This window comes from Nycticebus coucang, chromosome X (assembly GCF_027406575.1).
Source record: "Nycticebus coucang isolate mNycCou1 chromosome X, mNycCou1.pri, whole genome shotgun sequence".
NCBI lineage: Eukaryota > Metazoa > Chordata > Mammalia > Primates > Lorisidae > Nycticebus > Nycticebus coucang.
In genome coordinates, this window is record NC_069804.1 from 27,491,433 (window position 1) to 27,518,337 (window position 26,905).

Here is a 26,905-nt window from a genome sequence, read left to right on the forward strand (position 1 = left end):
TGTAGAAGCAAACTGTCACACCAAAAATACTCCCCCTCAAACTACTTTAAATGGTCAATTATATATATATACATAGATATCATGTATAAATACACACACATATGTATTCTTTCTGAAAAATACTATTTTTGGCTAAATAATATTTCCGTTATCATGACATACCATCTTACATGTTGGGTTTTTTTTTCCTAAAACAAAAATGAATGTTTATTGCTCTGTTCTTATTTAATAATGTATATTGTATGTTAATTTTTGGAGAAAATTGCAGTATTCTTATGTCCACCACTATCCCTCCTGAGCTCATGGGCATGCTCTCTCTCTTTCTTTCTCTTGTTCTTCTACTTTTGTTCTCTTGTTCTCAGTCTCACTCTCTGTCTTTTTCCATAATTCTGGCTGAAATATGCATATATTACTTTAATAGCCCTATATCCAGGTGGCTAGGACTTTTAACAGCTTCCAAAAGCTTTGCTTTTCAAAATTTTCTTAAAACTTCCTATTATCAACTACATCCCTATTACTATATTTGCTTACAGTATACAATGTAGCATTTAGTTTATAGCCCAGGGTGCAGCAAACCACCTTTTGTGGGTCAAACCCAGCTTAGCACCTGTTTTTGTAAATAGAATTTTATTGGAATACAAGTAGGCCCATTGATTTACACATTAGCTGTGGATGGTTTTATAGTATAATGAAAGAGGTGAATAGCTATGACAAAGATTATATGGCCTACAAAGCATAAAATATTTGCTATCTGGCCCTTAGCCTCAAAAGTTCTCTTTCTCATCTTTATCTATTACCTGCCATATAGTAGGTATTGAACATATGGTCATATCCTAATTAAATTAATAGATAGATGGATGGATGGCAAATTATAGAGAGATGCAGGTTTATGTAAGAGGAAATCACTTCATTCCTTTCAGGGTGTTGAGACCATCATTGATTTATTGAGGATAGCAGGGCTTTATTTTGGTTGGAGAGAAGAGAGAATGCATTTCTCCATAGGAAGAATAAATATTGGGACAAGACGCTGAAGTCAAAAGAATTAAAAGATTTAGACATTGACTTTTGTAAAAAAAAAAATAAAAAATTAATTTGAAATCAAAAGGGAGTACTAGTTTCTGATTGCCTCCAGTTTTCCAAAAACCCGGATTCGATAAAGTTATTAAGTGTGGTAGAGTTCGCTATTACCTAAATGAAGAAATTTTTACACCCTATTATATTCCTTATCTTGAGGTGGTTTCATTGCTGCCTCTTCCATTACTGTGGACCTGTTAATTAAAGCTGAAAATAAATATTATTAATGAATTTGTTTTTAAAGCTTGCTAACAAAATTTGACACTGGAGAAGCTTGCGGTACCTAGTGAATTTTTAATTATCAGAATTATCTTATATCCTTTGAAATCTGGATAAGTGAGGACTGGCTTGAATAAGTTATTTAATGGAAATTATGCAGCATCAACACAGAATAGTTTTTTTCAGTTTGTGAAACTTAATTTCTTGGATTTCACAAAAAAGTAGATTATGGACTATAGACTCGTCAGAAAAAAATATCTGGAGACAGGAAATTTCCAAGATTGGTAGAGTACCTTTTTTTTTCCTTTGGTTATCTCTGACGCAATCTTGAGGATGGGCAAATTCACTACCTAATGAGACTGCCAAACTTGATACTGAAATTTCATTGCTTTTGTGGGGTTAAAGCAGGTTCGCTATTTCATATTACATGGAGTATAAAAACAGAATATATAATTGGATTCTTTAAAATATAGAAATAACATGTATGTGTCATTTCCACTCAGAATTCTTTATTTTATTTTTTTATTTAAATTATCTCTGTCATACCATTTTACTTTTTTATCTGCTGTTTTATTTATATTTATACTTGCCTATGAAGATAGAAAAATGTATAATAAAGGCTGTGGTTGGCAATAAATAAGCCATGAGACTGCATATTTTGTAATGGCGAAGGCTTGAGACATGAAACAGAAGCCCTCAGCATTAAACTTGCCCTCTCTCTGGCCGCAGGGAATTGCTGCATTACCTCCTGAATAAAAGAAGACCTGGCTCAGAACTATGAGGACTAGAAAAATCTCTCTTTGCAAGCACATTGACCAATTTGCAAGTTAAAGTGGAATATAGCCGGACGATAAATTTAAGAAGCAAATCTACCTGCCATAAAAAGCATTACTGCTTTTCAATCAAGGGGCCAGTGAAAAGTAATAGTTGGGAATGTTCTGATCTTAGAAATCAGCATTTTGAATACAAATTTTTAACTGGAGAGGAAACTACCATATATAAGGCTTGTATCAAACCATCTGACATATAAAGACAAGATATTCGTGGGACAAAAAGCAAAATGTCATCCACTGTTAGAGTTTCTTCCATCCTCCTTCAAATGGTAGAATCTAAGAATGAAAAGAGGCCTTACAAATAAAAAAAAAGAGATTCAAATGTTAAAAATAGAGTACAAAAAAAAAAAATCCTTCCTTTGTTCCTATATATCTTCCTTTTTCCTTTCCTTCCTTCCTCTGTTTTTTTTTCTTTTTTTCTCATTTTTTCGAAGATATATGCAACCAACAAGTATTGAGTGGCGGATAATAAAACAACAGAGTAAATACAATAATAAATACTTGCACATGATATTATTGGATGGCTAGGAGCATCGTATAACATCATTTGAGATGAGGAATTCAGGAAAAAGTAATGAGTCCTGGTAAGAGTACATATTAGGTAAGAGAATGCTGATAGAAAGGAGATGAGGTAGAAATCAGGAAGACCATATCCTTGGCCATTAGTACACTATAACAACAAAAAAAAAAAACTTTGTAAGGCAAAATTATATAATGTAATGAGGAAACAATGGCCACTCCATGTTACAGAGGAATATGATTACTTTTCCTAAGGTTGTTGAATTGAAGGGATTTCCAATATTTTAAGGACATTCCAGGGGTGAATTTGTGGTAATTGAAGGTCCATGTCCCACAGTTTCTATGGGAAGCGAAAAGAGGTGTTGACTACATGTTGGGAAAGGGTGTCCCCTGTTCTCTCAGGTAGGCCTTGTTACACTGGCCTGGTACCATCACTATAGGCTTCCCTCCCATGGACAACAAGAATTTAGCACCACCTATGAAGGCATCCCAAGCATAGTTAGGGAGAGATTTCCCATGGAAAGCCCAGGTACCATCTCAGATAGCCAGAGCTTCCTGCCCCATATTTCCCTCTGAAACCACAAAGTAGGGGGACCAGAAACATGACCCACTCTTACCAGGCATAGCATGTTCCTGCCACTGTCATCTATCCTTTTGTTTCTGAGCCTGGTGCTCACTTATCCCTGGATGCCACCATTAGCATCTGCTTCCTCATAGCCCAAGCTCAAATAACCTCCCAATCCTTTCCAGAATTTACTGGTAACCACAGTAAAAGCCTGCCCACTGATTCAGCATGAAAAGATGATGAGATCCTTTATTTTATAATATAGAGTAGCTCAGTAACTGAAACTTTAAAGCAGGCAGAAGAAACAGCTACAGTAGTTTTTCCCACCAGATACTTTGCTTTTTTCACCCTAGTAAGATTCTCAAAGTTAAATACCTGAAACCTACAAGCTTTCACCAAACAACCAAAAATTATTCCTACTTATCACAAACACAGATCTAATTTTTTCTCCAAATTTGATTCATAAAACAACAAAAAAAAAATCTTTTTTTTCTTTTAAGACCCTGTAACTAACTTATTCTTGTTGCTCAGTAAGCATCCTGGCAGTATTGGTGAAAGTTTCCAAATGTTAGGTGGAGGAGAAGTTGGCAAGGAAGTGGCTAAACACAGAGAGTAGGAACTAAATTGTAGCTAGGAGCCAAACTGCAGCGAGGAACTGTTTCCTGGTGGGAACATACTCAGTAAGAAGCTCCTAGTGACCTTTAACTGACCAGGGGCTAATTAACATCTAATTAGCATATCATGGATAGAAGTTTTTATGAAGGATTCTGGGAAGACTCACCACATGTGAGATAAGAAAACAGTTATGTAACCTCACCTATGAGGTAAACGTAGTTAATTAGTTGTTCCAAAAGTAGACATAATTATCTTTCTGGGTGAAAGAAAATACTGAAAACCTAATGAGCATATGAGAAAGTGTTCACAGGCTTTGGACTTTTCTTGTATACCCAATGTGCTTTCTTACTTATAAGAGAAGGCTTTTGGTATCAGCAAACCTCTTTTTATTCATTGGTAAAAGGTTTGATGGCACCAAAAGCCTCACAAATAACTAAACAACTAAGATCATATTGGGTGTTTTCTGTGGCTCCAGGAGTAGAGTGTCAGCCCCACATACTGGGGGTGTTGGGTTCAAGCCTGGCCCTAGCTGAAGCTGGAAAAAAAAAAAAAAACTATTTTAGAAGCTGGGCGTTGTGGCGGGCGCCTGTAGTCCTAGCTACTCGGGAAGCTGAGGCAGGAGAATCACTTCAGCCCAGGAGTTGGAGGTTGCTGTGAGCTGTGTGTGATGCCATGGCACTCTACCGAGAGCAATAGAGTGAGACACTGTCTCTACAAAAAAAAAAAAACTGTATTAGATCTTACCACAGGGTGGCGCCTGTGGCTCAGTGAGTAGAGTGTCAGCCCCATATACCGAGGGTGGCGGGTTCGATCCTGGGCCAGCTAAAACAGCAATGACACTAAAACAGCAATGAGAATTGCAACAAAAAAAAAAAAAAGAAAAGAAAAAGAAAAAAAGAAAGACCTTACCACAAAAGGGTTATGTTAATTAGTTTGATTTAAGCATTCCACATTGTATGTCAGATCATCACATTGTACAATTATGATTTAATAAAAATTAAGTAGGGCGACGCCTGTGGCTCAGTGAGTAGGGCGCCAGCCCCATATGCCGAGGGTGGCGGGTTCAAACCCAGCCCCGGCCAACCTGCAACCAAAAAATAGCCGGGCGTTGTGGCGTGTGCCTGTAGTCCCAGCTGCTCGGGAGGCTGAGGCAAGAGAATCGGGTAAGCCCAGGAGTTAGAGGTTGCTGTGAGCCGTGTGACGCCACGGCACTCTACCCGAGGGCGGTACAGTGAGACTCTGCCTCTACAAAAAAAAAAAAATAAATAAATAAAATAAAAATAAAAATTAAGTTAAAAAACTATCCAATTCTAAAAGAAAATAAAACTAGTAAGAACAGTTTAATTAGATAATTTTTCATTCGGATATTCTTTGGGGGAAATCATTGGTATCACAGGTAGCTTATGGCAAAGCTGGCGCTAATTGTATTTTCACACAATACTTTAATAATTATTTAATTCTTCATTTAGAGATTAATGATAGCAGCACAAATATTCACACAAATATTGATGTTTTATAAAATTCACGCATTTATGATCCATGATACATAAGTGGTAGTTATATGTATAATATATAATAGTTTAAATATAACTACCCTAGCAATACAAGCTGAGTATTTGTAATGTGAAATGCTTGGGACCAGAAGAGTTTCAGATTTTGGATTTTTCAGATTTTAGAATATTTGCATATACATAATGAGATAAGTTGGGGACCAGATCCAGGTCTAAACATGAAATTTATGCTTTATATATAGTGTATACACATAGCCCAAATGTAATTTCATACAGTATTTTTAATAATCTTATGTATGAACCATTTTGCACTAAGTACTTACGTATGGAATGTTCTGCTTGTGACTTCATGTCAACACTCAAAAACTTTGAGATATTTAGTATTTTTCATTTTAGATTTTAGGGTTAGAGATGCTAAACCTGTAGCTCATTTCTTACAATAAAGAGAATGGCAGTTTTAAAAATACTTTTTCAAATTGTGGTAAAATATAAAGAACATAAATTTTGCTATCTTAGCTATTTTTAAGTATATAGTTCAGTAGTGTCAATTACATTCATGTTGCTGTGTATTCAATTTTCAGAACTCTTTCCATCATGCAAAACTGAAACTATTCACGTTAAACAATAGCTCCAATTATTTCCTCTCCCCCAGTCCCTGGAAACCACCATTCTATTTTTGTGTGTGTATGAATTTGACTACATGGGCGCCTCAAATAAGTGGAATTATACAGTACAGTTAGCCCTCTGTATCTTTGGGTTTTGCATCCATGGATTCAAACAACTTTGGATAAAAAATATTTGATAAAACATGGTGCATCTGTAATGAAGATGAATAACTTTGTGTACCAAAGACAAAACAGAGATACTAATCTTAAGACTGGAACCTGCTAGTCTATACTCTGGGAGCAAGAATTTTTGACTGTGTGTTCACATTTTCTGGGATAATGGTATCAAAGTATGTTCCACCTAGATGGATCAAAACCTAACAAAGCTGATAAGAAAACAAAATATATCTCCAGTGAATATAGCCGTAAGAATCTTTAGCAGTATAGCAAGTTGAAATCAACTCTTTATAAAAGGAATTTCTAATAAACAATTGTTACCCTGGGAATGGCCAAAGGCAGATGAAATCAAAATCTGTAGTCATCTGGCAAATACAAATTAACATCATAATGAGATACCATTACACCCACCAGAGCTGTAAAAAAAAAAAAAATGATATTATCAAATGTTCATAAGGATGTGAAATAGCTAGAACTCTCATATATTGTTGGGTTGACCTTAGAACAAAAGGTTAGACAGTTTCATATGAAACTAATGATAAAACTGCACTGCAACCAGCAGGTACACTTCTGAGTATTTACCCAAGATACATGCAAACATATACACACAATGTTGTAAAAAAAATATTCATAGAGCTTTATTCATAGTAGCTGAGAAGGAAACACAGCTCAGGTGTCTGTTAATAGGAGAATAAACAAAGTGTTGTATGTTCACATAATCAAATACTATTTTGCATCACAAATTAGTAAGCTATTTGTACACAGAGTAATATGTATGGATGTCAAAAACTTTATGCTGAGTAAAAGAGGCCTTACACAAAAGAGTGACTATAAGAGTATGTTGCCATTCACAGCAAGTTCTGGAACAAGCAAAGACAAACTGCTTAATGGTAAGGAAAAAGTCAGAATAGTGGTTATTGCTGAAAGGAGGGTTAAGAGTGGGTCCTGACTAGAAGGGGCAGAAGAAAACTTTTCTGGGATGATGGTAATATTCTATATTGTGGTAAGAGTTTGGGTGATTTGTCAAACCACACCAAATCACTTGTATAAAATTCCTATGTATTATTTTAAGCAAACTTCAAGTCAAATTTTAGAAAAAAATAAAAGAACTGTAAACAAAAATTGACAAGTAGCTTATTTGCATTTTGAGATATTTGGCCTTTTGTTTTTTGGATTAAAGTTCAATATACAAATTTCCATTATATGCCATTAACAATTAGAGAATTAAAGTTAACATGACAACACAAAATATGAAATACATAGAAATAATTCTTCAGATATATAGTATTTCTACATGGAAAACTTCTAATTATTATTGAAAATATAAAAAGACACATATCTGTATATATTGCAAAATTGTTATTAATGGTTGTGTTTTTTCTTTTTTACTTGTTTAGGTATTCCTTCTGTTATAATTTGGGTTAATATTTTTCTAGAGATATCAGTATACCACATAGAAAATTCATTTTGCTCTGGGGGTTCAGAAGGATTATAGCAAACAGCTGGCCCACTGGGGGGCACATAAATCTGATATTGGGTGTTATTATATATACAAGTACCGTCAGACTTTCCTGTACATTCATAATAAGAGTAACACAATTTTGACAGTTTGTCTAGTTTGGGTTACCATTTGGATACATTTTTTCACAATTTTCATCAAGTCTTAGACCTAAGATTAAAGAAGTTGAAAAAGTCCAAAGCCAAGAATCATTAATCAGTCCCACACCACTGCTGCTCATCCTCAAGCTTCTGCCATGTGTAGACCTGCCCTGGTATGTCACTGGGGCAGGGCTGTAATCTGTCTGTTTTTTCAGAGTAAGACGGTGGGGATGCTCTGGGTGTCTTTGGACTGTCTACTCCCCATCGCTGACTGGTTTCACACGTGAGTGACATATCCAGGCAGGGATGCCATTCACCTTTACTGCTGTTGGTGTGGACAGGATCACCAAGTAGGGGCCTTTTCACCATGGTTTCAGCAGGCTCAAGCTCCAATCTTTAATCTACACCTGATTACCTGGAGAGTGGGGATGAACTGGGGGTGATAAACTAACAAGACATCTATCATTCACCCATTCTGAAATCTTTTTCATTATTTTTCCCAGTGATATTAGTTGGTTAGTAAGGGTTAGTAAGTTAGTAATTTTTTTTTCTTCCAGTTATCTCAGGGTCCCTGGTAAATTTCTTAAAATGGGAGGGGTTCTGTGACACCATATTTTATAGGGTAACCTGTTTTCCTTTTTTTTTTTTTTTTTTTTAGTTTTTTGAACCAGGTTACATAGATTGCATTTGTTAGGTAAGGTCCCTCTTATACTTGTGTCCCACCCCCAAAAGGTATGTCACACACTGTGACCCCCCCAGCTCCCTCCCTCCTTCCCTCTCTCTACTCTCCCCTTCCCCCACCCTCCCCTGAAATATTTGGGTCTGAAGTGTACTGATGTGTGCAACTCACTTTAAAATGCCTATAAGAATAAGATGTCTTTTTCTTTTTTTTTTGTGTGTGTGTTTTTTTTTGGCCGGGGCTGGGTTTGAACCTGCCACCTCCGGCATATGGGACCGGCGCCCTACTCCTTGAGCCACAGGCACCGCCCAGAATAAGATGTCTTGATGCATGGTTAGAGAGATGGATGGATAAATTGGTAAAGTTGAGTATGAAAATGTTAACTGTGGAATATTGGTGTTTGGTATATGAGTGTTTAGTATAAAGTTCTTTCATATTTTCTTCATGCTTAAAATATTTTATAATGTGATATTGAGTAATAAGTTGTCAATCTAAGGCTTTAGGAGGAAGTACATATAATATATAACTTCAACACCAGAAACTGGCAACAGTTTCCTTTGGCTCTGTGATTAGATCTGTGTGACCTACCATCCCTTTGGGGACAGAAATACTGAATCAACAACATGATGGAAGATTCCTGAGGTGGCTTTGAAATGGCAAATACAAATACTCTAGAAGGAAAAAAGAGAAAAAGAAGGAAGAATTTCACTCAAAATAAGATTCCCATGAAACACAAAACATGAAAAAATTGTCTATCAGGAAAGAAAACATCAAAATTCACCACTCAAAATATTAGTTTAATAAAATCCATAAGGGAGGCTGCTGCAAAGTCCCAATTAAAGACATTCAGGGACCATAGATGGTGTTAATGACTTCTAAGACAAAAAAATTATAAATTAAACATTAAACTATTATTTTACGGCAAGACATGTCCTAATGAGACCTTGGATTGGTACATAACTATGTTATGTAGTACATAACTATATGAGCATATTAAAAAAGGTCCCAGAGAAACAAATGTATCCAATTCTAAAAAAAATATGACTTGGACTTTGAATGCTTCAGAGACTATTCAGCTATTAATGTATTAAATTAATGCATTTCCTTCATTCAACTAATATTTATTAAACTCCTATAATGTTCCAGGTACTGTCCCAGGTGGCGGGATGCAGTGATATAAAAACAACAACAACAACAAAAAAAAATAAAATAAAAAACAGCTGATGGCAAGGCCTACAAGGAGAAGACTCTTTTTGAAGAGTTATCTTTACTTCTGAGTCATGGTGGGAATGAAAACTTGAGGGAATAATTAGGACATAGTTATAAATGATCATAAATACTTATTGGGCCCCTAGGATCAGTCAATTGAATAAGCAAGAATTATGAATGCAAGTTACACATAGTAGATGTCATCTTTATTTTGTTTCTGTGTAAGACTAACAAAATATTGTGATGGACTGCTGGCTGCCATTTAATACAAAGCACATTTTTATCAGGAGACCATAAGTTGGTGATTTCTTAAATGAAATAAAGATGAATTGCTATGAGTTAGAGATGTGTTTCTTTAAATAGTTAAAGCTACGTGATTTTATTTATTGAACTGTATTTTATTGAGCCGTATCTTTGGTTAAAAATTCTCATGTACATGTTGAAAGGTAAATGTAACTGTTTCTTCAACTAACTTTAATGCAGACTTCAGCATAGCCTCATCTTTCTTGCAAGTAATATAATCATGTCAAAAGTATATTCAGGATGTCAGCAATATAGCAAAATAGTAAGTATCAGACTCCACTTCTTCCACAGAAACTTCAACTAGCAACTATCCACAGACCAGACATCTTTTGGAAAACACCATATTTAGAAATAAGCTTGAAGCTCTAGCATGGTTTGCAGAACTGAATGAAATACAAATTAGAAGGGCAAGAAAAATGGTTTTACTCTGATTGCACCATCCTGTTCCTCCCTTAAATTGTCATAGTGCCTGACAGAAAGAATTTCCCTGGGGCCATGGTTTCTACATGGGAAAAGAGAAATCATAGGTAGTGATCCAGCTTAGCTTCCCTAGCATTCTGAGACGTTCCCCTGGAAGCCCACTCTAGTCTCACTTCACAGGAAACATTAGGAGAAATGGCATAGCTAGCCCACCTAGGGTCAGGAAGAAATAAAGTTGGCAGAGATCATAGTAATAAGCACATGGAATTTGGTGTTATCTTTGTGTTCCTGCAAGCTGTGGTGCTAGATTGAAGATATGAGCCAACTGCATAGCCCACCCTCAAAGCTGAGCTGGTTGCTTTCAGAAGCACATTGAGAAGTTTAATTTAGCTTGAGTTCCTAGAGAATCTAGCCTTCATGCCCAGCCTCAGACTCTACACCAAGGACACCACCTAAGCAGGAATATTCCCACCTCCACACATTTCAGAGAAGTGAAGGGGCTAAAACAAAAACACATAGAACAACACGTAAAAGTTTCATTCACTATAATCAGGTGGGATGTATCTCTAGGATGCAAGGATGGTTCGAAATACACAAATCAATACATGTGATACATCACATTAGCAGAATGAAAAGTAAAAGCCATATGATCATCTTATTAGATGCAGAAAATAATATTTGACATAATTCAATATCTTTTTATAGTAAAAACTCTCACCACATTCAGTATAAAAATAATGTATCTTAACACTATAAAGGTTATACATGAGAAGCCCACAGCTAACATTATACTCAATGGCAGAAACCTGAAATCCTTTCCTCTAAAGACTGAAATAAGATGTCAACTCTCACCACTTCTGTTCAACATAGTATTGGATGTCCTTGCCAGAGCTGTTAGACAAGAGAAAGAAATACAGGGTATCCAAATAGGAAATGAAGTAGTGAAATGGTCAATGTTTGCTGACAACTTGATCTTATGTGTAGAAAACCCTACAGACACTACAAATAATTGGGAAGATACCCTATGCTCATGAATCGGAAAATTAATATTATTCAAATATTCATACTACCCAAAGAGATGTGTGGATTTAATGTAACCCCCAATGCAATCCTAAAATTCATATGGAACCAAACCCCACCCACCCCCAAATATCCAAGGCAGTCATGAGGAAAAAGAGCAAAGCTGGTGGTACCACACTACTTGTTTTCAAATTATACTACAAAGCAGTAGTAATTAAAACAGCATAGTACTGACAAAAAAAAAATCAGACACATTCACTAATAGAATGGAATAAAGAGCCCAGAAATAAACTGACACAATCAGTTGATTTTGACAAAGATACAAAGAATACACAATGGGGAAGGGATAGTCTCTTCAATACATGCTGCTGGAAAAGCTAGATATACAAATGCACAAGAATAAAATTGGAACTGTATCTTAAACCATATATCAAAATCAACTCAAAATAGATTAAGGACCTAAATGTTAAGACAAGAAACTATAAAACTACTCAAAGAAAACATAGGGGAGAAACCACAAGACACTGGTCTGGGGAATGACTTTTTTTTTTTTTGGGGGGGTGGCAGTATTTAACCCCCAAAATGCAGGCAACAAAATAAAAGACAAATGGGATACTGCATCAAACTAAAACACTACTGAGATAAGCCAGGCAGAGAAAGACAGATACCGTATGATCTTACTTACATGTGAAATTTACAACAATCCAAATCACAAAAACAGAGAGCAGAATAGTGGTTACAGAGGCTGAGAGATGGGAGGAATTGGAGGATGATGGTCAAAGGGTATAAAATCTCAGTTAGACATGAGGAATATGTTATTTCTTTAGATCTATTGCAGAGCATTATGGATTTAGTTAATAAAAGAGCATTTCCAAATTGCTAAGAGAATAAAGTTTAAAATGTCTCACCACAAGAAATGTTAAATGTTTGAGGAGATGTGTGTTTAACTAGCTTGATTTAATTCACATTGTATTCACAAATCACAACATCACTGTGTACCCCATAAACGTATATAATTATAAATTGTCAATTTATAACAAAATAAGGGAAAAAAATGAATGTTTATAAATTATATTAATTTATCTATTCAAAACACTAACCATGTGGTAACCACTCTGCTAAGTGAGAGGAACATAGCCATGATCCTGTGGATAGCATTTCTGACTTCATGGAATTTACATGCTGGAGGAGAACTACCTTGATGCACAATTCATCTGGTGAGTGACTTTTGAAGTTCCCATGTAGAGAGAAATCATGTCAACTCAATTGTGCTCTTCACATCTTTGATGAAACTTAGTATTTTTTTCTAATTTTAATGGGTATGAAATAGTATTTCACTTTGCTTTGTAATTTGTATTTTATTGGCATTTCTCTAGTAACAAGGGTATGTGAACATTTTTTTCATATGTTTATTGATTATTTGAGTTCATTTTATAAACCCTCTCATCGTGAAGTTTGTACTTAATTTAATTTTCTTAATGTCAAGACACCTTTTTCATCTTGTTCATACACATTGATTTCTATTTTTTCCAGGATTCTTAAATATTATAGGAATAAGTCAAAGTATTCAATAGAGAAAAGCCACTCCAGCCTTTGGAACCCATGCATTGTAGAAAATGTTGAGTTTTGAAAGTTAATACAATGTTTGCAACATAGCAATTTTCACTATATATATATATACACACATATGTGCATGTATGTATACACATATAAATAAAGTATATTTGGGTTAAACTTATTCACAGGGACAATGTTTGCAGGATTCTATCTGCTACAAACTTGGGAGATTGAAGTTTGAGTTGAATTATAGAAAGACTTTTCTATAGGACAGATATTCCATTATTTTCTTTTTTATTGTGGCTGTGCAAATCCCCCATCTGCTCCATATTTCAATAAATTTTGCTATCCAATGGTCTTTTGTGATGAAAAAAGGAAATGGACTGAGTTCTATATCTAAGCCAGCATGATGTAGAATAGGGAAAGCATGAATAACTTTTAGATCATCATCACCTGACCAATTGTTAAGAAAACGGAATTTATGGTCAGAAGTACACAAGAAAAGACTGGAGCTTTATGGAAATGTTCAGACTTTCTACATATCATAGAATGGTGTTTTGAGCTAACCATTAAATTTAAAGCAACAAGACATCTTCAGGTTTGGTTTTACCCTCCAAAGATAGAAGATGGAAGAGTTGAAATATCCAAATAATGTAGCAGAGTAGTTGAGTGTTTTAGGGTAAATAATACACACACGTACACACATATTGTTTAGACATTGAACTTTTCCTCGAACTTCCTTTTATATTAGTCCAGTGTGTTTTCATTTAATCAAGTTTTATTAAGGAAAGAGAAGAAAGAGGCTGCATTCCACATTTAATTGGGATACCTAGACTGACAGAAAGGAAAAAAATATGAAGGCAGAACATAGAGAACAAGAAGTTACCATACAGGAAATTTAGTCAAAGTTGACCAAGAAGAAATTAAGTCCAAACCTAACTCGTCCAGACCACACATCACAGATGAAAAGTTACCTAAAGTTTGGGAGAAAAATGGGATTGGAATTTGAGCTATTCTCCTTTACATTTTATGGAACAGTGAAATTGCTATAAACCCACACTCCTTAAGAAGCACATTAGCTAAAATTGCAACATAACTCAACTTCAGTGGTTGTCAAATCTTATTTTATTTTAGAACCACGCAGGAGACATAAAAAATAAAAATATTGAGTCTCCATTGCAAACCAATTAAATAATACCCTCTGGTGTTTGGTCTTATACATTGGCATTTTTTTTTTTAGCTTTCTAGATTATTGAAATATGAAGAGTTGATAACTGAAGCTCAAGTCTGTCGGGCTGAGCCAACCTAGGCAGGGATATAATTATAATTACCTCTTTGTAGCTGGGTATTTTGTAGACTGTTTACACAAGTCACCTCCTAGGAGCAGAGCTCACTGGTAGCAGTAAAAAGGTGCCTGCATGTCCCAAACCTAGTTAGAGTGAAATACATTAAGTTGGTTTCTCTCAAACTTAGGTTTTCATAAAAGTCAACTGGACAGCTTTTTAAAAATGCATTAAATGGCCCACTCAGAACCTACTGAATAAAAATCTTTGGAGATCTCTAGGAGAGGAACTCAGAGCTTGAGTTTTTAGCAAATATCCTAGGTGAGTCTTACGGTGAGGTAAATTCGTTAGACACTACTTGGAGAGACTCACTAATCTAAATTAGCACCTTGGACTTTCAATATCTCATGTTTCCAAGACAATATCCTATTACCACATAGAAAAATGGACAAAAAATAAAATCTGGTGACTTTTTAAGGTAATGCTAAGACATGGAATGAGAAGGAAAATGGGATATCACATTCTGATTAAGCTTTAGCAATCTTCGAAGGCCTGGAATAACCAATATGATTAATTCCTTTTAGAAGATCTATTTTAAAAAGAAAGACCAAGCTTATTTATTTACTATACTTGTAATTTGTTCATTTTCCATATCAATTAAAAGTTAAAAACAGTACCACAACAACCCAACAATAGCCAAAATTTTCCTAATTCCTCACAAATAAAAGTAGGATGATTTGCATATCCACACATCCAGAAATCTTCCAATGCCGAAGATTTAAGTAGGTCAGATTTCAAATAAATGTGAGACACCTGAGCTGGTGAAAAACTGACCCCAAACACCCAGTTTTGGAAACATATCCTGCATTGGTAATCACATCTAGTCAATGGGCAGACTCACAGGTGAGCATAGAAATATGGACACTTAAGGAAAGGGTCATATCTTAACATGCTTACATTACTAAAAATAATAATTTAATAAACTTGAAGCCAATATTCAATTGTTTATTATAAATTGTTTAAAAATTAAATTAAAAAACTAAATAATTACTGGGCGGTGCCTATGGCTCAAAGGGGTAAGGCACTGACCCCATATGCCAGAGATGGCAGGTTCAAACCCAGCCCCGGCCAGAAACTGCAAAATAATAATAATAATAATTATTACAGATGAAGGACAAAGAGAACAGAGACAAAAAAACAATTTAATTGTTTTTAAAAAAACAGATTAAAAAAAAAAAAAGATACACATTCAGACTACAAGACCCACACTAAAAAATTCAAAGTCTGTTACAAGAATGACAGCTTGAAGGCTAGTCCTTTAAGACTAACTGACTGTCTGGCTTAAACTTCTCCTCTCCCCTAACATGACTGGGCTGCAAGGTCTTTAGACACTAGAAGGCCAGGCTCCTGCAGGTGAGACTACTCTCTCAGAGAGAGTGAACACGGGACTGAAAAAATTAATGAAAAAAGACAAAATGAGCTAAAATCAACACAAACACTTTGATCTCATAAGAGGAAAAAAAAAAGGCTCTCAGGGAGGTGAGGGGAAAATGCTCCTCCCCTCTCATTTCTCCATATGACACAATACCCGATTACCCACAAGACTTCCCAGAGATTTAATTACACATCTTAAGGTTTCTCAGCACTATTATGAAACCAATGTATGATCACCCATACTTTCATATGAAAGATAAAACACAACTATAGCCCAAGATGAAGAGGGAAAAAGAGGGGGAAGGGAGGGGAGGGAGGAGGTTGGATGGAGGGAGGGTAAACGGGGACCACATCTATGGTGCATATTGCAAGGGTACATGTCAAATCCATTAAGTGTAGAGTATAAATGTCTTAACACAATAATTAAGTAAGTGAGGTGAAGGCTATGTTAACCAGTTTGATGTAAGCATTCCAAATTATACATAAAATCAGCACATTGTACCCCATAAATGCATTAATGTACACAGTTATGATTTAATAAAATAAAAAAGGTTTAAATGGTCAGCCTAGACATCCTACACCTAAACTATATTCCCGTTCCAAATTTTATTTGTGTTAAAATAAAAAATAACAGAATAATATAAATAAAAAGTAAATCAACACAATTAAAATAATTAATTAAAAAATACAAGCCTAACAAGAGCTATGACATAAAGATAACAGCCTCCCCCCTATTTAATATATGTATTAAAAACAGAACTAGCCAGGGTGGCACCTGTGGCTCAAAGGAGTAGGGCGCTGGCCCAATATACCCAAAACTGCAAAAAAAAAAAAAAAAAAAAAACAGAACTAGCCCAGAGCAAGGGGCTCATCCACCGTCCTCACGTTTGAAGGTGGACAGTCCCCCCGACCCAACTCTTTAAAAAATGTTCTCTTCGTGTCTTGCCTGTTCATTTTCGCTCATCCTCTCCTCTCCATCAACCACTAGAAAAAAACTCACCATATGTTTGGGCCTGGTCCCCAACACACAGGGTGTATTTTTAAATGTACAGATCCTGAGCTACGTGAGCAAGAAAACCCAACAACAATAAAAATTTGAAATAGAAACAAGCTCATATTATATATTTCTAATATAGGGTGTCCCAAAAGTTGCCATACACAGAGAAAATGAGAAATTGTAGTTAAATGTACCTTTATTTACAGAATATTCATTACAAAATTTAAGAAAAAGGTGGTCAACATGTAGAGAATATTTTGTAAATATTTTGTGATATTTTGTTAATGAATATTTTGTAAATAAAGGTACATTGAGCTACAGTTCTTCATTTTATTTTGTATGAAAACTGTTGGGTCACCCTGTAGAAAATTTTAAGTAGGCACAAAATTAGAGAAATTATTATAATACATTTAGTCCCCAAATCAACAATCATCCACATTTTGACCTCCCAAATTTTGGAGAGAGCAAAATTTTAAATCAGTTCCTTGGATGGCACCTGTGGCTCAAGGTAGTAGGGTGCTGGCTCCATATACTGGAGGCGGGGGGTTCAAACCTGGCCCTGGCCAAAAACTGCAAAAAAAAGAAAAGAAAAATTTAAGTCAGTTCCAGACATTATGTCATTTTACATGCAAATACTTTATTATGCACGTATAATATAAAAATATTTTAATTTTCACATGACAATTATGCTATTTTCCTACTTATCAGAATTTAAAATAATTTCTTTTTTAATATTGTTTGGGATTCACTGAAGGTACAAAGAATTAGTTCACACTGATTGCATTTGTTTGGTAAAGTCCCTTTTATAATTGTGTCCTGCCTCCAAGAGGTGTGCCATACACTGTGACCGTCCATAAAATAATTTCTTAATGCCATATAATAAGCAAAAAATATTCAAATGCACTTACTCTCTCAAAGATTTTTTTAAAGTTAATTGGCTTGTTTTGTTACTTCTTTTAATTAGTTTCCAAACAAGATCAGCTTTTTCATGTTTGGTTCTTTTGTCTTTTAAGTCTCTTTTATTTTATAAGAGCACCTTACCTCCACTTCTTTCTTTTGTCATTGATTTTTTTTTTTTTTTTTGAGAAACTAGGTCATTCGTCTTTACTTTTTATTTTTATTTTTTGAGACAGAGTCTCAAGTTGTCACCCTGGGTAGAGTGCTGTGGTGTCACAGCTCACAGCAACCTCCAACTCCTGGGCTCAAGCAATTCTCTTGCGTTAGCCTCCCAAGTAGCTGGAACTACAGGTGCCCACCACAAGGCCCAGCTAGTTTTTGGTTGCAGTTGTCATCGTTGTTGTTTTTTTTTTTTTAGATGGCCCGGGTGGGGTTCTAATTGCCCAGCCCCGGTGTATATGGCTGGTACCCTACCCACTGAGCCACAGGCACCACCTTTTTTTTTTTTTTTTTTTTAGTACTAGTTGTATTATTTCCCATGTTTATTTATGCTGTGTATTTTATTTCTTATAAACTCAAAGTTAAATCTAGAAGCTGATATGATTTGGGTTATTTATTTTTTATTTTTGCAGTTTGTGGTTGGGGCTGGATTTGAACCTGCCACCTCCAGCATATGGGACCAGCACCCTACTCCTTTGAACCACAGGTGCTGCCCTGATTTGGGTTATTTTTTAAGGCAAGAATATTTTATTCCATCATATCATAAGGTGAGAGAGGATACCCAAGAAGGGTGAGGTCCAGGAGAACAGGTCTTCTCAAGGAGAACACAAGGATACACCTGCAGGGTCCTCCCCATGGTGACTCAGTTCTTGGGAATTTGTAAACTTAACTTCCTGGAACTTGGAAATTTCCACTTCTGTGAAATCCTGTAGTTCTGTGGGAGCTGGAATAGCATCTCCTGCTTAATTCAAACTCACCAATGAAAAAAGTACCTATGGGTTGGAACTTTTTGAGTGTCAATAAAAAAGGAAAGACCAGGGTGGCGCCTGTGGCTCAAAGGAGTAGGGCACCGGTCCCATATACCAGACATGGTGGGTTCAAACCCAGCCCCGGCCAAAACTGCAAAAAAAAAGGAAAGACCAAGCCAGGTGGGGAGCATGGCCAGTAAGCTCCGGGCTGCTGAATAAAGCCCTTCCTCTTACAAACATGGTGTTTGGGTGCTCTTTCTCTCTGTTGGGCCTCATCTTCCTGCAACAAAGGCATATAATGTCTGGTTGTAGCAATTACAGTGATGCTAAGTTTGATCTTACTGCATTCAGGGGAAGCAATGAAGGAAATAATGTAAGAATATATTCCATCTTAAATGTGAAATGCATTCTATTCCATTCCATTATAAAAATAAGTCAAATATTGGAGGAAGAAAAACTTTCTTTGGTGATATATGATTCTCCACCTTTTTCTCCTTTGTAATGAGTCTAATAAAGGGCCCTTCCACATACTTTCAGAAACTATTACATCTGCATTCATGAGAAATGGAGGAACAGCGCTTGCCTTCTATTTGAGAAAACATCAAAATATCTGTAATCATAGGATTTAGGTGACTGCATTAGGATCAGCCTATAATCTTTGGGAGTATGAAATGTTCAAGTGTATTTTGTGGACTAGATATCCGAAAGAGCCAGCATGAGTTCGTGTTGAGTCCTATTCATTAGTAGCACACATTCTCCCACTGAATAAAACTAGCAAGATGAGACGACAATAAAATTGTTTTGTACTCACATCGGAAGTTGAGCATTCTAATGTTATGGTAATATCTGAAGACACAGACTGTATAGGAATGTAACTACTAAAGATGACTTGCAGATAAGTAAATGTAGAAATAATAGAAAGACACTTCTCAGAAATTTGGCTGTGATTGAATTTGAGTTATGGGGTGTTCACTGGAGAAAATTACAAGTAGAATTTTGTTACTGTAGAAAGACGGTTGGAGTAAAATGAAGAGATCAAGAGACTACCCAATAGGGCCCTCTAAAGGGTAGTGGACACCATCATCCACATTACTGGAAGTACTTTGAATACATGGGCTTTAAGAAATGTTGCAAGTGACCATTTGGAAGAGAGAAATTTACTCGTCAAGAGAAATGCACAAGTGATCCCGAAGGGTAGGAATTTCCAAAAAAAATACAGGAAATTTTCCCAAGAATAAAGAACTTAAAATCCAAAAGTAAGCAACCCAAGTATAACTTTCTTAGATACTTGCAGAGGAGAAGTGTTAGCAGATATACTAGAAAAAGATGGACTAAAGGCATCCTCCCAATGTGCTGCTCCAGGGAAAAGGAGTGAAAGTTGCAGGCAGCGGACTTCATATGGATGACTTGCTAGTCTCTGAAGCCCTGTTGTGAAATCCCAGAGAAGCAATGTAGGACACCCAATGTGGAACAAAAAGATGACAGGTAGACACATATAATAACAATAGCAAACACGAAGTGGGAAATGGGAAGTTAGTGCGAGGGGAAGTTAGTGCATGCCCAGCCAGTGCAGTGCAGAGTGAACTACAGGACAGCTCCAAGTTCTCCTACAGAACTTCTACCTGCACTCCCGGGGTACTGCGTAACACATGTGTAGAGTCATCACACTAGACAACAGTCACTGTGGGTATTAGACAACAGTTAAAGCCATTCTAAACTCTTGGGTATACCATGCCCAGACGGCACCAGTCAGGGGAGAGAGCAAAATGACTTGTTGCTTACTGAGCCATACCCTGGAACTTAAAGCCAGGGGCTTCGTCCCTAGACTGCAATGGGACTTGAACATGGGAACTGACCAGAACACAGCGGGTTATCACCCAAAAGATCTGGATGACTGTTTTGGCTGTTCCTAGGTGGAGTGTGGAGAGCTAAGACCTCTATATATCTGGCCAAGCATCCGCGAGACATTTAGGGTAAGAAGCAGCCTACTGCTGGCCTGGCTTAAGTCCACCCTCCAGGCACCAGCAGATTCCAGGCTGATTGAACTTGACTCTGCCCACTCAATCATTTTAGCCCCCAATCTGCACATCTATTTCCAGCTAAGGGGCTCTGCATGAAGGCCTTGCTCCAGGCTCTGCCCCAGTCCCAGCTTAGAGAAAATCACACTGGGCTTAGTAGGCCCCACCCTCTGAGGCCTCCAGAGGCAGATTTGGCAGGATTTGAGTGGGGCAGGGAGAGCTTTGTCAGTGGCCAGAGAAAACCTGGACTCACTTGACTTGACATTTGCAGGACTGGTAACTGCAGAGTGGCTTGTGTGGCTGGGAATCTGCCCTCTAGCTCCGACAGCCTCCTGCTTACTTGGCTCTGACCCTACCCTCCAGGTTGGTCAGACCTTTAAGCTATTTGCATGGCCCAGGTCTGGCCCATAACCCTTGCTCAGGGATTCTGCTTCCAGCTCCATACCAGTCCTGGCTTAGTGGTAGGTCACACTGAGGCACGGCAGTTCTCACCCTGTGAAAGCCTGACAGGCAGCTTTGGTGGGCCTTGAGTAGGACGTTGAGAGCCCTGTGGTCCCTTGGCCACCGTAGATAACTTCAGCCTGGCTGACCTATCTTTGTGAGACCCCAGTACCTGCAGAGCATCCTGCTCCTTGCTCAGCCAAGACTCTGCCTTCTGGCCTCAACTATCTCTTGCCTGCTTGGTTCTGACTCCACCCTTGAGGTTAGGTGGGGCCATATTAAGCTCTCCCTAGAAGGACTCTTCCAAGAAACTGGAAGTAGATCTTTGACCCCTGCATAAATAAATAGCTCATTTGTCTGCTTTTGTGGAGCCTGAGGGCAAGCTCAGCTAACCCAGTCCCATCCAACTGCACTCCCCCACTGCCTCTGCTACAGCAGAGATTAAAAACTCTTCTGGAAGCTCCAGGGTCCCACCCACCACCTGGGGCAATCAAGTGCTTCTGCTGAGGGACTAGCACCAGTCACAGTCATAATGTTGCCCTCAAACAACCCACTTTCTCAGGGAACTAATCCATTCCCATGAGAACTCACTCACCCCAGCAAGAGGGCATTAGAGTGTGTTAATCTATTTATATGAAGGATGTTCTCCCATAACCCAAACACCTTGCTCTAGGCCCCAACAATGCCACATTGGGGATCAAATTTCAATATAAGTTTTGGTGGGGACAATCTATATTTAAACCGTAGAAGCAATTTGTATTCATTATTTTATTTAATTCTTAAAACAGTCCTAGGATGGATTGTACTAGGATTCTTTCCAATTTTCAGAAGAAAATGAAGCACAGATCAGTTAATTAGTAGGTAGGAGAGATGGCATGATGCATGCATAGCACTTAGTTAAGCTGGAAAATTCTCACTAAATGCTAGCTAATAACGAGAAAAGGATAAAAGCCATAGTGAAATTAACTGCCCTCAAGATTCTGAGAGGAACACAGGTGTCAGGTTTTGTATAGAAAGTCATGTACATGAGAACTGGAAATTGAGCTCACTAAAGCAAGATAATGTTCAGAAGTACAGGGACCATTGTTGACATTCCAGATGAAGCATGATTAAAAGGAGATAGGGCAGAAAGCCCTATATACCAAGAGAGATTTTTGCTCATTTTGAATTTTGGCCTTTGCGGACACAACCTCATGTATCCATCATTGATGAACCAATGGATTAATGTCAAAATTTATTCTATCATTTTTGCATTAAAGAAATTGAGAGAGAATGCCTAGAAAAAGTAAGGTCTAAGAGAACAGAGGTCTTCTCAAGGAGACCCCAAGGATACAACTGTGAGGTTCCACACCCCCCAGACCCCCGTGGTGACTCAGTTCTTAAGAATTTGTAGAAACTTAACTTCCTGGGTGGGACCTAGAAACTAACCCTTGCTTCCACTTCTATAAAATCCCTGGTTCTGTAAAAGCCAGAGCCTGCTTCTCCAGCTTGATTCAAATTGAATAAGAAAGGGACCCATGGACTGGAACTTTTTGACTGGGGATAAAGGGAGAAGATTGAGCCAGTCAGGGAGCAAGGCCATTTTGGATTCTTCTGTGCTGTCACTCCACCAGCTGAAATAAAGCCTTTCCTCTTTTAAACAAGTGTTTGGGTGTTTGATCTCTTGATTGGGCCTCGTCTTCCTGCAACAAAATAACTGAAAAAAGTAATGTTATTTTAAGCCAAGAAATGCAGTGTTCTTGGGAAAAGCTTATATAGGCATGCTTTCTTGTTGTTTTCTGTAAAGAAAGTACCAAGAATAAAAAAAACTCTACACAAAACTCCATGAGTTCCCATAGAATTTGTGAGTTCACCTCTGGAATCTTTCTAGTTTTACTATTACTAATCATAAAGGTATTTCTGTATTAAAACCCAGCTTGAATCTCACCATTCAGTTAGGATTGTCAACAGCCCAGAGTATTGCCCCTTAGAACATTTTTTTTTTTATGGGCAGAATGTTTTTAAGTGGTATATTTGTATTATTTTTTAAAGCGTCAAACTTCATTGTAAATCACCAGTCTATTCTATTCTGAATTGCAGCATTTTTCTTTTGTACAGATACTGAGCCCTTAACTTGACAATTTAGTCAGATGATCCCTTTGCAATTCATCCATATAATCACAGCATAACAGATGACTGTTAGAAGAGCAGAGTTGAAAAGTGTGAGAATGCACAAGCAATCTCTGGGTAGGATCAAAATCAAATTGCCTGCCAACTCATACCAATAGGGAGAGCTGTGCTTTATGCACTGTCCGGTAAACTGCATGCCCTATTTAGCAAAGGAAATATGTAAAACTAAATTAAAAAATCATATAAGGATTTTAATTCCTTCTACAAGGTTTCTATTTCTTGAAATAACGTAAACAAAACAACAATGTCAATGCAATGAATAATTAATGCTATCAGAACCTCATAGTATCTGTTTAAAATTTAATCCTCTAAAAGGAAACCTATTTTTCTAACGTGAATTTTTTATTAGCCTGTAAATAATATACTATAGTTCTACTAAAGGATAGAACATCATTTCTACAGCTACATGTAAATATGCAGCCCCTTGAAATAGAGCTCGTTGGAGTAGTTTCATATATCAAAGCACAGCTACCTTTCTGGTGACTGAAGAGGAATAAAGTAGATTCAATTATTGTTCTTTATTTTTTACTCCTTCTCTATAATCAAATTCTACACATGTTCCTTTTGCCATGAAAGTTGGTAGTGTCTATTAATAGAATAGGTGCACTTTTCCTCCCTGCCCCATTGACTTTGAACTTTACCACATGACCAGCTGTGGACAATGACTAGCAGATATGATGCAAGTGAAGGCTTTAACTCTTCTGGTGTGGTTTGCCTTCATCCCTTGTCCTTCTGCATATACCTTATAAAAGCAACTGCTCCTTTCCAAATGAAAGACACGTGGTGAAGACCTAGACACAAACCACAGCCTGAAACAAAGCTATTCCAGTTTACCTGCAAACCTGTCAGTGAGAACAAAAAAAAAGAATGGCTATTATTGTAAGCAATTAGGATTTATCAATTGTATCTCAGCATCGTTGTAGCAGAGAACTGAATGATGAAAAAAGAAATGAGGAAACTGAGGCATGGAGCAAGAAAAGAGCCTTTCTCAAGGTTACATTACAAGTCACAAGACATTCAAAGTTAAAACTTAGCTCTTCTCATTTAATTCAAGTAGTTTATCCCCTTGCCCAATATATTACTTTTTTGAAAGGCAGGGTCATTTCATTATATATATCCATGTATATATGGCATTCACAAATTAGAACCAACTTAATCATCTGAGCAGGAAGAGAAGTTAAAAATTTAATGTTCGTTAAACAGAGGTAGCTTTGACAGGCATCCTCAAACTGCGACCCGCAGGCCACATGAAGTGGTGTGAATTGTATTTGTTCCCGTTTTCTTTTTTACTTCAAAATAAGATACGTGCAGTGTGCATAGGAATTTGTTCATAGTTGTTTTTTTTTAAAACTATAGTCCGGGCCTCCAATGGTCTGAGGGACAGTGAACCGGCCCCCTGTTTAAAAAGTTTGAGGACGCCTGGCTTTGAGTATAGAACTAAAAAAATCTGGGTTTAAAATCCACACAATTTTTTTTTTTTTAAGGGACAGAGTCTCACTTTGTTGCCCTCAGTAGAGTGCCATGGCATCACAGCTCATAGCAACCTCCAGCTCTTGGGCTTAAGCGTAAAATCCACACAGTGTTTTACCACCTATTTGCTCATTATTTGGCTCTGTATTTTTTCTGAACTTCAGTTCTTTTAATTACTAAGAAGATTTAAAATAATTTTTCAAAGAGTCTTTGGAAAAGATATTTTAAGTAGTATCCTAGTAGGAGACTGATGTATTCCATACATACATACATATATGTTTGGCAATATGTTTTATATTAAATATAAATTTAATTCCTTAACATCCTAAGATACTATGTGAATTAAAAATATCTGGTTGTTGATTTGTATTTATTATACTGCTAATGTACATAGATCAAATTTTCATCTCTAAAGCTTATATATCAATTTAGAATTAAATGATACAATTTTATAATTCTTAAACATCCATCTAATGTTAACAGAGAGTGAAAAAGTCTCTTAAGAAGCATTTCATTCTCCTGCCTCATTGTTGAAACTGCTTTTATATTACAAAACAATGAATGGAGAATGGAGAACAAAGAAAGATGCCATAAAAAAAAGTAAATGATTTTTCTCTTCTCAGCATTTTCCGAATTTTATTATTCCTGGAATCAACAGTAGAAATAGATGAGTTGAAAATGATCCTTAACAATTTTTTTAAAGAAAATATTGCTTTATTTGCTGTCATTTAAATGTTATTCATAGAGAATTGTTAGGCCTAGGCTAAAGTAGAAAAATGCCAGTTAACTCCTGGCAAGTTTCTGGGCCGCAAGCCCTCAACAAAATGGAGTAAGTCTAGTTCACGTCCAAGATAAATGAGAAAGTACTCATTGATTTCTTGCTTCTAGTTCACTCCCAGTTTCTTGCTTGGCTAACACCCTGGGAAATGAGCCAGGAGACACCAACTGTCCCTGAACTGACCTTTAAACAATACCAGGTGGGGAAAGTACTGAAGCTAAGATGTATGTGGGGGAAGGACTGAAACTAAGATGTATGGGGGGAAAATATTAAAACAAAGATGTGTGATACATGATGTATGACTAACTAACTGCAAAATTCTGCTTCTGTATAATGCTTGCTTGCTATCCTACCCAGATGCACCTGAACAGCCTGTGTGCCAACCAGGATGCAAACCAAGCATTAAAAATCCGACCCCTTAAGCACTCGGGGCTGCTCTCAGAAATCCCATGTTGGGACACTGAGTAAGTCGCTGGCGGGCTCTTCAATAAAAGGACTCTTCTTTAAATTTAACTCGTTTGGCAATGTGTCTTTGTGGAACTCCTGGGAACAACAGCATATCACAAAAGTTTGTTTTTCATGGCCGATTAAGTTCATCAAACTCAAGACACAATCCTTTCATAGGGAATCCTTTTAAAGAATTTTTTAGGATTTAAAAAAAAAAAAAAAAAAAAAAGAATTTTTTAGGATTTTTAAAAAATTTTTCTGCTGAGATGGAAATCCATAATTGATATGACTTTTTACCTTGAAGTTTACAGTACAAATATGTTCCTTAAAGTTAAAACAAAACTTTTTTTTTTTTTTTTTTTTTTTTTGGCAGTTGTTGTTGCTGTTTTAGCTGGCCAGGGCTGGGTTCAAACCCGCCACCCTTGGTATATGGGGCTGGCGCCCTACCCACTGAGCCACAGGGGTCACCCAGTTAAAACAAAACTTATGGAATCACATTATTATATAGGATATTTAGTTTATTCATATTAATTTAAATCTACCTAAAATTTAGAAATAATCACTAGTGACTATTTTCCTAATAGGGTTTTTAGGTATACGTATTGCCTTTTCAATACAAACCCTGGAGTGAATTGATGTTATTGACTACCCAATAAAAAGGTTATGGTACTTTGTCATTATGTTTCCAAGCCTAGAGGTCTACAACCAGTGAAAGCAAAAGAAATAAAAATGTAATGGTGTTTTTTTTACAATTTAGAGCCTGGCAGAAGAAAGTTAACCATCAAGTGCCTTGAATAAACTCAAATCTGTCAAGTGAGTAGGTAACATATTCCTATGAAAATATTTATTCTGACAGGAAAAATGCTCAATATAATTAGACATTAAGAAAATGTAGAGATAAGACTCCAGGCATCTCTGGCTGGTGGGATCTGCCTATAATCATCCCTTTGAGGATACAGGGAGTCAGCAAGGTACTTCTGGACCCCAAAAGGAGTGCAAAAACAGTGGAAAACTGGCAAGTGGTTGCATGTGTTCCATCAACCTAATCCTGCCAGCAGCCATAAGTACAAGCAGCAGTGAGACTGCAAACCGGAAAGG